Source organism: Dasypus novemcinctus, chromosome 30, assembly GCF_030445035.2.
Source record: "Dasypus novemcinctus isolate mDasNov1 chromosome 30, mDasNov1.1.hap2, whole genome shotgun sequence".
Classification (NCBI taxonomy): Eukaryota; Metazoa; Chordata; class Mammalia; order Cingulata; family Dasypodidae; genus Dasypus; species Dasypus novemcinctus.
Genome location: NC_080702.1, coordinates 38,814,336 through 38,830,481, shown reverse-complemented (window position 1 = coordinate 38,830,481; position 16,146 = coordinate 38,814,336). Strand labels below are relative to the sequence as shown.

At 35.3% G+C, this 16,146-nt stretch overlaps 1 pseudogene; it reads right to left on the bottom strand.

Annotated features, from left to right (window-relative positions):
• Nucleotides 1-9,573: 9,573 nt before the first annotated feature.
• LOC139437894 (olfactory receptor 7A17-like) lies at nucleotides 9,574-13,584 on the bottom strand (annotated as a pseudogene).
• Nucleotides 13,585-16,146: the final 2,562 nt, after the last annotated feature.

The following is a 16,146-nucleotide window of genomic DNA, read 5'->3' as shown; positions in this document are numbered from 1 at the left end:
CACATTCATAGCTAATGGAGTGGAAATCTTCCTGGTTGTATTGCAATGCATTGAGAACAAATAGGCTAATGTTCAGCAGGCAAGATGACACCACCCCATTATTCATTACATTCATGGACTTTATCAGTATAGTGATGATGTTCTTGGTGGAAATTGACTCATGTTATAACTCAGATTCTTGATTGTCTCCATTTATATATTGCTTTGTAGATGGAGAGACTTTCCATACTATTAGGGCTCATATGTGCCTAAAAACATATCTCAGTTCAGTTTTGCTCCAATATGGCAAGTGTCATTTTATATGCTTGTATTTGTAGCTCTACTCTGTATGTCTATTTCTTTCTCATGACATTTCATAATGCACAGTATTTTTCTAAAACATAAATTGCTATATCACCATCATGATTATTACAAAATAACACAAAATCAAACCATTTTTATCCTCTGACAGCTCTCTTTTTGTAGGCCATTTTATATAAAAAAATTGAAATAGATGAGAGCAGTGTATTTAGTGCATCTAGTTAGGGTTGACATTCAATCATAAATAGCAGATAGGTGAATAAAAAGAGATGCTCAATTTTAGGGGGTTATTTATCCACATCTCATATGTCTGTGAATAGGAAGTTCAGGCCCGTTATTGTAGCTCAAGACATTGTTAAGAATTTCATCTTCCTTTAATTTCCTCAATATATGTTTTCATCTTAATGGTCACAGATTATCTGCTTCACCACCAGATACTTAATTCACATCAGAGTGAGAAAGACTGTGAGTAGATTTAGGGATTTGTACAAAGAGAGGTGATGGATGAGTCCTTGTCAAAATTCCCTTTGTGAAATATAACGTCTATACGGAAAAGTGCCATATCATAACCTCAACTAATTAAAAAATAAATTAAAAAAATGAATTTAGTCCATGTGACCAGAACTCAGGCCTAAAAAGAGATTATGACCAGCCATTAAGGATCGTTTTTCCCAATTGTTATCACCCTTTCCACCATTAGGAAAACCAAGATTCAGAATATTAACACCAGAGGTTATATTTGTGTTTCTGAATTTTATATAAATGGAATAATGCAAAATTTATTCTTATTTTATGCCTAATTTATTTTACATTGTATGCATGAGTTTGCCTTTTTTTAAATGAAGAAATTACATGTTTTCCTAATAACTCATATAACAGACTGCAGATTACATCTCTGTGGCCAAATATGAAGTTTATGGAGTGGTGCAGAGAATAATGTCTTTCCAACGAAGCCTATGCAATACTCCCTGGAGTTTCTGAATATGTAAAGAAGAACAAAGTTGGCAGATGTCACTAATGTAATCAATCAGCTGACTGGTAGAAAGGAAGCTTATACTGGATTATTAGTTGGGACAAAATGTAAAAGGGGAAGCAGAGCCATGAGTGTCACAGTGATGCCATGAGAGAAAACTCAGGGGTCATTTCTGGTTTCAAAAATGGAACAGGGTCGTGAGTTAAGGAAAGTTGGCATCCTCAAAGAATCTGGACACAATCATTCTAAGTTCCACAGGATGGAGGAATAGAATATGGATTAGAATGGACTTACTGATATTCTATTCATGAACTATTGTGATTAGTAATCAAAGAAATTGTGGCACTAGTGTGGAGAAAGTGGCCATGGTGGCTGTTGGGGGTAGGGAATGGGAGGAAGAGTTGTGATGTGGGTGTATTTTGGGGGGTTGGAGTTGTCCTGAGTGGTGCTGCAGGGACAGTTACCAGACATTGTATGTCCTCTCATGGCCACTGGGTGGACTGTGGGAGAGTGTGGGCTATAGTGAGGACCATTGACCATGAGGTGAAGCAGTGCTCAGAGATGTATTCACCAATTGCAATGAATAACTCATGATGATGGAGGAGAATGTTGTTATGGGAGGAGGAGTGGGTTGTGGGTGTTGAGGGGTATATGGGGACCTCATATTTTTTGAATGTAACATTTAAAAAATTAAGACAAAAAATAAAAGAATATGAACAATGAACCCTTGCTTGTAGCTTCCAGAAAAGAGCACAGCCATGCAATTTTTGGAAAGATGAAGATCAGTTTGGAAGTTTAACATCCAAGACTGAACAGCAGTAAGTTTGTGTTGCTTAAGCCACTAAGTCTGTTGTAATTCATTACATCAGTGACAAGGACTAATAATCTTGGTAATCCTAGAGTTCCTGGCATATATGTGAGTTTGGTGATTAGTCTGTGTATATTGCCATTCTGACCAAATCAGTATTCAGCTGTTAACAACAACAACAACAACAACAACAACAAAGGTACAGGCAACTTAGTTTTTTGACAAAATATACATTGGGATGATAATTTGTAAAAACAGAAATAAAGTTGAAATATTTTCCCACTCATTAAAATCAGTCATGCTGATAAAACATTGAAAAATTTGCTTAATTCTAAATAGATATATCAATACAGCAGAAGAATAAAAGATAAGTCCTGCAAAGTAAATTGACTAAATATAAAGAGTGCCATCAAAATCACAGCAGAAGAATAAAAGATAAGTCCTGCAAAGTAAATTGACTAAATATAAAGAGTGCCATCAAAATCAATGAGTAAAGGAAGGATTTAAAAATAAAAACCTTTGTTCAATTGATCGTTTTTTGGAATGGAATAAAATTAAATCCCTATCTTAACATGAGTTGCCATGAACTGAAATTGGTGGAAAGCTAAAAATAGCATAAGACTTCTAGAGGAAAGAATAGCTTAACAATCTGAGCATAAACTGAGATAAATGAAAATCAGTATGGTAAAATTGAGCACATAAATGAAGTACAGAAGCCTGTAAAGACCTGAAAGAAAAATATTATAAAGAAATTATTCCACAAATGACAAGCTCAGGGAAATATTCAGAACATATTTGATATTCCAAAGCATAACAATCTAGATGTAAAAAAAGAAAAAAAAATTCCTAACGTAAGTAATGGACTATGGTTAATACAATTTTTATACTCTTTAATCAAATGTAACAAAGGCACCACAGTAATTAAAATTGAACAATTGGGTGGTTCACAGGAACGTTCTATTTTTTACATGATATTTCTCTAAAACTACAACTCTTTGAATTAAAAAATAAAAAAGTGGTAAATAAAATAAAACATACTAAAGAAGTTAAATAAGCAAAGAATGCAAATAAATGATTCAGAGAACAAAAGTTATAAATATTTAAACATGCTCAGCTTCAGGAATAATCAACTGAAGCAAAATTAAAATATCCATGAAATCTAATTTCTCTGTAATCACTTTGACAAACTGCAATTGCCAAGAGGTAGAGAGGATATGAATTTAAAATGTTACTTAAAAATGTAAAGTGACTTGTCCAATCAGGTCTTTCATTTTATTTTCTGGTTTGTGTGTTGAAGTTGCATACACCAGAGACTGAACATTCTTTATTTGGGGAGCACCTGGCCAGAAATAGTTTTATGGAAAAGAACTCATGATGTCTTTGAGGTTTCATTTTTATTACTAGCATGTTCGATGGGGTGAATACAATTTGATGCCTAAGGGACTCACTTTAGACAGGCTTGGTTCAAACCCTACTCTTACTCTTCATTACATCTGTGACTTTTGAGCTTGATACCTAGTTTCTGTAAATCCTTCTTTCCTCATATGTAACAAATAAAAAATAATACTAAATACATCATATTAAAAAAAATTAAATGAGATATATTTATAAAAAAGCTTAAATGGTGCTTTCTCATAATGCATGATCTTAGGACATTGTGTAGCCTGCAGAATGCATGATGGGAGGGGAAGTCATTAGTTACTTAAAGAGCTTTAAAGTCAGTATAATCCTCCCTAGTTGAATGTCCACTTCTTGTTCTTTTCTAAAAAATACTTTTAATTTTTTAAAAGATACTTTGATTACATAAAAGTTACATAACAATATAAGGGATTCCCATATGCCCCACTCCTTAAACCTTCCACATTTTCCCACATTAACAGCATCTTTCATTAGTTTTTACAATTGATTGAAACATTTTGGAGCATTGCTACTAAACATGGGTTATAGTTTTCATTGTAATAGATTAAGAGACGGGATCAGTTTAGTGTAGGAGACTTGGGACTGAAGGGTATCAGGAATGAAGACAAAGAGAGAAGGGATCAGGGGATCTGTGAGTAGAGACTCATCAGACAACTTTATTATCTACAAGTGGTTCTCTATATACTCAAGCTATCATATAACAAGCAATGCAGCTACACATTAATAATAGTCATAAATTAAAGAAATTATCTCTGAGTACAAGGATTTAGTATTCCTTTCAAACTGCAAAGTTTATTTGCTCATATTTCTCCTGGCCACAAAAGGCTTAAATGCTGCATTCCTTATGTTAAAAGGATAGCCATGGAAACAGCACGACTCTTCCTGCAAGACCATTAAGTCTTTTGCTTCCAACATTTCTCCCTTTTTTGTTTTAGCCGAGGTGACTGTGCCTGTCTTAGGTTGTTCTTCTCTCAAGAGTCTTACCCATCATTGACTACCAGTCAAGCTCTTCAACTTGGGGAAATTATTGAAGTGCTTTTGTCAGCACCAGATTATTTGCATGTTCCATAGATGTTACACTTTGCAATTTTCTTTGAAAGCACTATCTGGCACAGGGAAAAATCATGAGCAAAAGAACAAATATGATTAGCCCTATTCTTAAAGCTGACAGGAAATGCTGTGATTTCCACCAATTAACTGGATTAAACTTTGTAATATGTGAAATTATGTCTGAAAAAATATTCTTATCATCGGCTACATGAATTTGATTATGATACATTTCTAATATTTTTCTTTGTAATTCAATTATTTCCAGAGAGATATTACTTCAATGGCCTAATAAATGATTCTCAATTTTTTGCCGTTCTATATCTGATGAATTATAAGCAAGAGAGTAATAAAAATGTTGCTTTCATTCCAATCACATTTCAACATCCTTAACAAGTTTAAATTATACAATTGATCTCCAATATGCAAAACTGCTGATTCTAAATCATTTACCCAATTATTCAACTGCTCATCAATGTGTTCTTGGCTATGCCACAAATCACTAGGAGTTTTATGCCAATCATGTACATATTGCTGTGTTTGCATGGTTTCATGTCTAATAAAATGTTTTGTTTGCTTCAGAAATTCTTGTGCCATGTGAAGCAGCAAATGGCTTTCAGGGGAGGATTGCCAAATCCACTTCATTCTTACAGGTATCCAGACACCTCTTCTTCTTGCCATTGTCATTGTATCTCCATCCTGCAACACACTTTCTGATAGACAAGTACACAAAGCACCATTTTCATAAAACAATGAGTCATTCCCAAGAGTTATCTTACCAGTTATGAAAACAAATGGATCTCTAACACAGGCTTTAAGATGAAATGCTTAATTAAGGGTCAAATACTGTCCTGTCCTATTTTTATTACCCAACCATTCATATGGAGGGGCAATTCCAAGAAATATTTTCCACAATTTATTTTGTATATTATGATTATAGGTGTCATTAACCCAAGGGGCCGATATCCATTTTCCTTTGTATTTCCACAAAATATACTTATTAGTAAATATAATTTGTTCATTCATAGGCCATGAAAAGGTATGTTGCATATTACTGATTAACGGACTTTACTGTTAAGTCCATACCAAGCAAATCTGCTGTTGTTATTACTGGTAATAACTGTTAATAACTGTTATTATCCATAGGAACACTATCCCAAATTATTCCAAGGAAATCACTAAAAATGATAGATCCTCTTCCTGTATGGCATTCTTGCCATCTTTCTTTCTCTCCAGGTTCTTGGGGTGGACAATTATAATTCTGTGTTTTGGTCAGAAAAGAATTGTATGATGGAAATACCATTATTAATAATTTGGTACCGGTTAGCTTTCATAGTTATCATAATGTGATTTTGTTTTTGTATGCAGGGAGGACATTTTCCTATACAAAATGGTCTATGGTCAATAGGAAGAGTAAGGTTATATATTTTCTTTCCTTCTTCATCAGGTTTTAAGGGTAGTCTATCATCTATAGGCCCAGGAAACACATATGTTTTATTCAAAAATATAGGAAATGATGGGTCTCCTCATGTTAGAGCACATACCAGAGGTGGGTTAGGAATGTAAGCCCAGTAAGTATGATTTTCACCTGCATCACCCAGAGTTACCATTAATATGATCAGAAGGGGAGAAATCATCATCAACATTCTATTTCTTTTCCAGTATCCATGGTTTAATCCATCTAGCTGGTAGCCAAATTAGTTCCCCATCTTCTGTAATGACAAGAGCATAGCCTTGCCCCATATTTTATCTTCCTTTTTTTCCAATTATTAGTCAATACATCTTTCCAGTATATACGCTGATAATTCAGCTGGTCTACACAATACCTTTTCTTTATTCAAAGCATAATGCTGTTCAGCAGGTGTTAATGAATCATATACATTAAGAAAATTTAAAGTAAATAAAGCTTATATTGCCAATTGGTCCTTCAGTACCAGAATATCATTATTTCCCCCTTTTTTATTTAAAAATTTACATAAATAGGTTTTTAAAATACCATTAGTTCTTTCTATGATAGATTGTCCTTGGGGATTATAGGGAATTTCAGTACTATATTGGATATTCCATGCTTTACCGAAATCAAGAAATGATTTACTAATATATGCAGGTCCAGTATCAGTTTTAATCTTACTAGGCACACCCATAATAGCCATAGTAGCAAGACAATGATGAATAACATGTTTTGCAGTTTCTACTGGAATAGCAGAAGCCTAAGTAAATCCACTACATGTGCTTATAGTTGTTGAACGAGGGAGGCTCGTTGGGGTAAGGATGACGGAGATAAACTCACTCCAGAGTCGGGTTCATGATGCACGTCTGCTTTATTCAGGAGGTTGCAGCGTTTATACAGCAGTTTTTCTTATGCAGCATAGCTGATAGGTGGAGGGCTTATGGGAGGAGGGTGAGGCGGGGCTGGAGACATTTAGCTCAGTGTCAGTGTGACATCTTTTGGGTGTGCTCAAAAGCGTGTGGACTAGAGAGTGTGCTCATCTAGTCGCTCACAACACAGCCAGGCTGAATGTCTCTGCTGCTCTCCCTACATCTGATATTTAGGCATTTCTCATTAAAGAAAATAAATCATACAGGTGGAGATTTCTGCTTGAAGAAAATAAGCCACACAGGTATACTTTTTGGTAAATGAACTGATTGCAAAAGGACATTCATGTAGGGTAGGAATCTGGGAATCTATCATCAAATTGTTGGGAGTGAAAACATCAATGACACTATTTCTAGAGGATAAACATAAACCTCTAGTGCATGTATAACTTGGAAAAAGCATGATTCATAATATACTTTCCCATGGGAAAAATCTCTTGTCTATTTGATTAAATAAAAATAAAATAAACTGCATTGGAACAACTTGCAAGTCCAAAGAGACATCAGGATTATGTTAAAGCTGCGGTGGCAGGTAAAACATCGCCTTGCCAAATTCTCCTGCCTGCTGTGTGGACCACAGTGATGCATTCAGAATCCAGTTTTGATGTGGGGACATTTTCAAGACTTGGAGCTGTCCTGGGTGATATTGCAGAGACAGTTACCAGGCATTGCATGTCCTCCCATGCCCCACTGGGTAGATTGGGGAAGACTAAACTATAATGTGGACCATTGACCACGTGCTGCAACAGTGCTCAGAGATGTATTCACCAAGTGCAATCAATGTCCTGTGATGATGGAGGAGGTTGTATTTATGAGAGGAGTGGGGTTAGGGGGATGGGGGGTATATCAGGACCTCATATTTTTTAACGTAACATTTAAAAAAAAGACAAAAATAAAATGAAGCCTGTATACTGGCAGAGGAGTTTTTTTTTTTTAACGTGTTTCCATTGGTTCTTCACCTGCTTCCAGCCTGTCAAGTCTACAGCCTGTGGTGTAAAATTTAAGGCTTCAATGTAAATGCTAAAAAGTAAATAAAAGGAAAGCTCACTTATCCCCCCAAAAGTCTACTTTTTATTAAAGGTGAGGGAAATACTTTCTTCACTACCCTCACTTATCAACCAAATTCGTGGGACCCATGGTTCATCTGCATTACCTGTTTTAAAAAGGGTAGGCATGAGCTAACACTCGAGATGGCCTTATACCATGGTTTCAGTGGCCAGAGGAGTCATTTGAGTGGTGCATATTCCTCACATCATATCTTCCTTGGACATATTAAAAGGCAAAATTTTAACTTAATCATTTCATATTGCTTGCAGTAACCTCTAAAGAGTGCCTAAGAATGATTTTGAAAAACTGATTTATGTGATCATTTATTTTACTGGGAAAAGTGATTCAAGGAATGTGAAATGAGTTGGGTCTTTTATTTGCACAGGAGATACTTCCAGACAGAAATGATAAGCTGAAGATTTTTAAATCTCAGATTATGGTGCAATCGAAACATGGAAATTTTATAAGCTTTCATGAATGAAATATCCTTTTTTGAATATTGCAGTTTTGATATGGATATGATTTAAAAGCAGAGCCTGAACCTGTGAGCTAATAAATTACAAAAATGAGACTGAATTCAAAGGTTTCCCAAAGAATGTGAAATGAATACAATTTTTTCCCCAAATATTGCCCCCAGCTCAGATCAAACACAAATCCCAAAGTGGCATTCTGATTTGCCAGTGGTGGTGACGGTCCTCAGATCAAGAGATGGATGAGGCATTCACCTTAGTCTGTCTCACAAACATCAAAATAGGTCTACATAAAAACCTACAATTATGTCCTACTATCTTGGTTAAACAGTTGAAGAAGACATAGTTGTAAATGGGGAAAGCATGCATATTGCCTTTTATGATCTGTAAACGTGCATTGATTTTATAGGAAGTGTCAAGAGAAATTTCCTGGATATTTCCTCTACCTATGAAAGTAATTTTTAAAGGGCAATCTTAAATTCCTGGAAGAATCACAGAAATTATTAAGATCATCAATTTTTGAAGAATCAGGGATTGTTATGCAGAGAATAATTTCACTTATCGTATCATTGGAAATGAGCAGGAGAAAAGACCAAATTGGAGTTGGAATGTGATTATCGTAAACCAAATCATATAATGTCTACTTTTTAGGATGTGACATCTCTCTGGAGTGAATGAATGAAAACTCTGGAAGCTGCTCCACAGCCTGTGGTGTAAGAATATTTTTCACAAAAATCATACAATACAATGAGTAGCTTTGATCTGGTAGTGACTGCAGTACACCTTCATCGCTCCAGAACCTGCAATAATTATATATGTATGGAAGTACGTTTGCTAAATATTTTTCTGCTGAATGTCCAAACAGCAGTTTTTGCCTCTAATACTGATTCCAGGGAAAACAATGAGAGATCTCAGGATGTAAAATAATTCCGAAGAAACAGGTGTCATCGATATATAAAAATTTTTTAAAAATTGAATTCTGAAAATTGAATAACAGATTATCTCTCTAGTCACTTACAAAGTTTCTAGATTTAGATCTCCCAGTGTTTGACCTCTGTGTTATGAAATTTTTCTAAACTTGACACAGTGTCCTTTTATAGAGAGAATGTTTCTCAGTTTTTTTAAGCCCTGCTTTATGTCCTTGTTTCTAAGACTGTAGATAAAGGGTTCAACATTGGAGTTACCACCATGTACATCACTGAGGCTATTGCATTTGCCCTTGAGTTTTGGGTAGCAGCAGAGCTAAGATATACTCCAAGCCCTGTACTATAAAACAAGGTCACTACTGAGAGGTGAGACCCACAAGTTGATAAAGCTTTATACTTGCCCTCCATTGTTGAAATTCTCAAAATGGAGGATGCAATCTTAGAATAAGAGAAAAGGATTCCAATGAGTGGAATAACACTGAGTAGTCCAGTTTCAAAATATAACACTAGGTCTTTGAGGAAAGTGTCAGAACAAGCAAGTCGGATCACCTGATTAAGTTCACAGAAAAACTGTGGCATTTCCAACTCTGTACAAAAAGACAATCGCAAAACCATTAAGTCATGCAAAAGGGAGACACAAACACTCAATAACCAGGATGTCAGCAGCAGGAGGCCACAGACCCGGGGTTTCATAATGACTGTGTAGTGCAGAGGGTGACAGATGGCCACAAAGCGGTCGTAAGCCATTGCAGTCAAGAGGGAGATTTCTAATTGCCCAAAATGTATGAAAAAAAACATCTGGCTGAGGCAGTTTTCATAAGTTATAGTTTTGGTCTTTTGGTCTTTGTCTGGATGTTCAGCAGCATCTTTGGGACAGTGGGGGAGGTGAAACAGATATCTGTAAAAGAGAGGTTGGAGAGGAAGAAGTACATGGGTGTGTGAAGGTGGGAGTCAGTGATGATGGCCAAGATGATGAGCAGGTTCCCAAATATGATGACCAGGTACATAGACAGGAACAGTCCAAAGATGAGAAGTTGCAATTCAGTATCCTAAGAGAGACCAAGGAGGACAAATTCTAAAACATGTGTTTGGTTTTCCATGCACCTGTGAAACTACTAGAAAAGAGAACAGAACAATAAGAATATAGCCATAATGACCCACAAATTATCATAAATTCTATGGCTTGTATATAAATTAAAGTCATGATTTCCTCTTTTATATATATATATATATATATATATATACACACATATACATATATATAGAGAGAGAGAGAAAGAAAGAGAGAGATCTAGTATGCTTTAATGGAAAATGTCAGAGAAAACAAATGTTCCTATTTCTCCTTAATAATTTTGGGGACTCGTTATCTTTGTCCATAATTGGAAATATATACTCATTGCAATATTTTCCACTACAAATTCTCTTAGAATTTATTTTATTAAGCATATATTTCAACCACTAATTTTGTACCCTTTGATGAAAATGTTTTAAGTAATGTTTATTAGTAACGGTAGTACCATATTTAAATGATAATTAATATTAACAAATTTTACAGAAAAATGTGGTCAATATCAATCATACATTTATAAGTCAAATAAAATGTATAAAATTTCTGGAATAAGACATACAAGAAAATCTAGGGACCAGGGTTTGGAGATGAGAGTTTTGATCTAATAGCCAAATCATGAAAAAGAGAGAAGAAAATGCATAACTTTGACTTTATTGAAGTATAAAAAGAGAGAAGAAAATGCATAACTTTGACTTTATTGAAGTATAAAACTGCTATGCTCTGAAAGAATTGATAAGGGAATGAAAAGAAAATCAATAGAATTGGGGAAAACATTTAAAGAACACATATCTGATAAATGCTTTGTATTCAAAGATATAAATACCTCTTAACACCCAACACTAAGAAAGCAAACACACAATTGAAAAATTGGTGAAAGTACTGAACAGAATCCTCACCAACAAGATATGCTGTTGGCACATAAGCATAAACATAAAGAGGTCAACAACACTGGCATTAGGAAATTGCAAATTTGAAGCCACAATGATATTTCACTACATGCTATTAGGATAGTTAAAAACCTGAACACTAAAAATAACAATTTCTGGTAAGGATGTGGCACAATATAGGCTCTTGTTCATTATTATTGAGAATAAAATATGGTAGAAGCTGAAGACAGTTTAGCTCTTTCTTACAATACTAAGTATCGTCTTACCATACAATTCTGCAATTGTGCTCTTAGGTAGATATGTGGCTTATATGAAAACTTAAGTCCACACAAACACCAATCGGTGGATGTTTCTAGCAGATATGTTTATAATCTCCAAAATCTGTAGGCAACCAAGAAGTCATTCCATTGGTGAATAAACACTGTGCTATACCTATACAAAGCAATATACTCAGAGTTAAAAAAGAAATGTTACATCTATCCACAAATGGGAAGATGAATCCCAAATGACTGCTGCAAATTGAAATAAATGAAGGTAAAAACAGTATATACATATGACATAAACCAAGATTCAAATTCCCCTCTGGATAAGACAAAATAACCCAGACTAATCAATGATCACTTGTTGACAGGGTTTAATGAGAGGGGAGATGAGATGAATATATGAAGCACAGAGGATTTTTTTAGAGCAGTGAAAGTATTCTGTATAACACTGTAATTGTAAACACATGACATTATGCATTTGTAACACAAAGAGTGAAAACTGATGAATACAAATTAAAAATTCATTTAGAAGGTTAAGGGAATCCCAGGATGGCATGCAAAATATTCAAAACCATCTGACTGTATTACAATGTAGGACATGCCCTCTCTTTAGGGGATGTGAGAAAGGTGCTGAAAGAAGTAATACTGGATATGAATAACATATGAAAAAGGATGTCAATGCACACTGTACATAAGCCCTGTACTCTACTTGATAAAGATATACCACCAGAGTATGGGTTAACAATTCTTTTACTTCTGTGTCTGTTTCAATCAAAGAAGCAAATGGGTTGCAGTTGAGGTAATATGCTTCCAAATGTGGAGTGGAAGTTTACAGACAAACAAAGAAGAGAGGCTAGACTTTTCTCTGTGATAATGATTTAGAGGTAGATACATCAGTATGAACGCACATGTAGATCAGTATAGATAAAGAGGATTGCATGTAGAAATATGTACTAATATGTGTAAATGCACACATATTTCCTTAGTCTTTCAGCAGAGAAGACCTAGCTGCCCCAGAATTAAAGAGCAAAATGTATTATTTGACTATAGATTTAATATTATTATTACAATGGAAGAACTCTTATCATTGATGTAAAGGCAGTGGCTGCCAGAAGTTCTGAGGGATGCCAAAGGGAAGAATAGGAATAGTATAGGGGTATTTTCAGAACATTGGATTTGTCATGCATGACATTGTAGTGACAGAAACAGACCATTATATATTTTGTCATAACTTACAAAATTCCGTGGGACAAAGTGTGAACTAAAATGTAAGCTGTTGCCCATGGTTAGTAGCAATGCTTCAGTATTTGTTTATCAATTTTAGTAAACATACCACAATAATGAAGGATGTTGTAAATGTAGAAAATTGTGGGAGGGGGGGAGCAATAATATGGGAATTGCTTATACTTTTTCAGGAGCATTTATGTAATCTAAACATTCTTTAATATAATTTTTAAAAATATATTAAATAAACAAAGGAGCTGAACTTTGGCCCATACTTTTAATGCACCATTCACCGTTACGAGGTGCCTTGGAGAAATGACCGATTTTAGTACAGAGGAAAGAAATATACAAGAAGAGCCTGGAGCTTCTCATAGTACCAGAAAGGAAGTAGCTGCTAGAATAAAACTCTCAGTGATGGAGTACATTCGAGAGACAAAGGGCATAGTTTAAAGAACTCCCATCGGAAAAAATTTTGAAAAAAATTGAATGGAATAAGTAAAATAGTATTATTGCACTCCCAAAGTATAAAATAAATGTTACAAATCCAACCTGATAAAAATAAATTATTGCCTAAATAAATAAAAAGAGACAAAGCTCTTATGGGGAAGTATTCCAATAACTTATGCAGATATTGCTCTCTAAAGGAGGTGGAGCATACCTCCCGCTCCTCAACTTCATCCAGTGATGTCTTACCAAAGGTGATGTCTGGAAAGGCAGAGACATTAGGAATTTGACTCTGGGGGAACCTCATAACACTGTTGATCACGGTAAACATCAACAGTGATACCTGACATTAATAGGATGCATGCTGGATGAGATGTGATGAAAACTGCACTTCACAACTGGTGCCTTCCTCCAAACATACATAATCCCAGTCTAGTATGAGAAAAACATCAGACAAATCCAAAGTAAGATACATTTTACAAAATGCCTGCCAGCACTTCTAAAATCTATTTAGCTCATCAGAAATAAGGATGGTTTGAGAAACTGTCCCCATCAAAAATGCACTAAGAATTTATGACAAATAATTTTAACACAGTATTCTGGATGGGTAGTATCAATGAAGGGGAAAGTGAATGCACGGTTTTGGAAATTCTCTCTACTATCCTTGCAGATTTTTGTAAATCTGACAGTTTAAAAAGTTAAGTTTATTAACAAGCAGAATTATAGGTGAAATGTAAAAGAAATAATAGTGAATTATTCTATATATTATTATTCAACCCCACACAGTTTCACTCCCGCACCTCTCTCATCCACTGTGTTATTTCCATTGCTAATCATCTCTCCAGGGATTTGAGAAGAGGAATAGTCACAATGACCCAGAGTGAGCTTTTTAATGAGGAAGCCATTTCATGAACTTCTCTAAACCCCACACTGACTCTCCAATAACTTTAAACATAATGTCCCTCTTGTGAACAAAACACAAGGATCTCTGTAATCTGGTTACTACCAGCCTATCAAGACTCTTGTTCAACTTATTGCAAATCCTCCCAGGGCCCACTGGATGGAACGTGGGAGAGTATGGGCTATGATGTGGACCATTGACCATGAGGTGCAGAGATGCCCAGATATATACTTACTAAATGCAATGGATGTGTCACGATGATGGGAGTGAGTGTTGCTGGCGGGGGGGAGTGGTGGGGTGGGGGTGGTGGGGTTGAATGGGACTTCATATTTTTTTAATGTAATATTTTTACAAAATGAATAAAATAAAAAAAAAAGACTCATGTTCAACTTGTCATCTCCTGCCCCTCATTGTTCACAGATATTAACAACTATTGCTAAAACCTACCCATATCTTATGGTTACTTTGATCGCAGCATCCTGTCCTTATCATTTCTTCTTGGTGTGCTTCTACTCCTTTCACCTCTTGGAATTACTCCATTTCCTCCTTCAAGTCTCAGTACAGTTACCAGGTCTCTTATGAAGCCTTCACTAACCTCCACAGGATGAGTTCAAACTTTTGGATGTCCTTCTGGAGCATTTCAGAGCCACCTCAGGATATGCCATGTACTCATTTATATATTTTTAAACCAATTTATATATAATTTCTTTAATGTAAGGAACAAAGTGTTGTTCATCTCTTTGCTCCCAGAATAATATTCATTGCATACCATGAAATATTTGATGAATAAAAGTTTGTTGAGTAACTAACAAAAAAAAATGGATGAGATAACATCATCAGACTATTACTACTAACTATGGTCTATAGTGTACTTTTGGTTTACTTTTTTCCATACCCCCCCTATTATTAACACAATCTGTAACAGATGTTTTACAACAATGTAAGGATCTGTTATGGAAGTGCTGTAAGGGAATTCTTCACATTTGCATGCTTGCTTTATAATTTCACAACTTCTCTAATAAAACTATATATACGTATATATATATGTACATGTATATACATATATGGATGAAAGTGAAAAGCCTGATTTCTCTAGCAATTATAGAGAAAGAAGTTGCAGGGAAACAAGGGAAGATGTTGCCAGTACAGGGAAGCACCATGATTAAGTGCTAATATCAGAGATGACAGAGAGTAGAAAGAAGATATTTTACAGGACCACTATCTAATTCCACTCAGGCTTTTTAAATACGCAATTGCGTCTTTGTATGATTTTTCTTTCTTTATGTGGCTATCCTGTTACACTTCTCAAGCTAACACGGACAAAAGGGATACCTTAAGCCATAACACATTATCCCAGTACCTGTGAAGATTCTGTGACTCACCTTGAAATGATCAAAGAAGGGTCAGATTTCACCAATGCAGATTCTTTCTTGAATGACGGATGAAGTTGGAAGCTTTGCTCCCATAAATGGCAGAGAGATGAAACCACTTACGAGGCATCCAGAAGACACGGTTGTGTTATTTCATCACCAGAGATTAGTAAAGTAGACTTAGATAGTGTAGGGGAAGCATTTTGAGTTTCTGTGCCTTTAGGGATATCATTCCCATGAGCATGACTAAGGAAGAATTCTTTTGTCATTTTTCTCCATGAGATATTTAGGTACCTGGAGGTAAGAAAGACAACCACAATGCAAACTTGCGTCAGTTTTGACCTTTCAGAGACAGATTTGAAGCTCCGTGTTCATCTTTTAGCCCAGTGGAAAACTTCTTCCAAGGAGGAGGTCACCAATATTTAGCTGTCTACTCTATTATTGCAACGTTTCCTATAGTGATTTCCCCTATCACTGACCCTGGGGAGAGATTCTGGATGTAATAAAATACTTTCTGTCTCTGATCTAAATCATTCGTCATTGTATTTCACTAATGAGGCTGTCCTCTCTAAGTAGGATTTTCTCTTGTCTCATTGCTTCTGTTTTCTTCCCCATAGTTAGC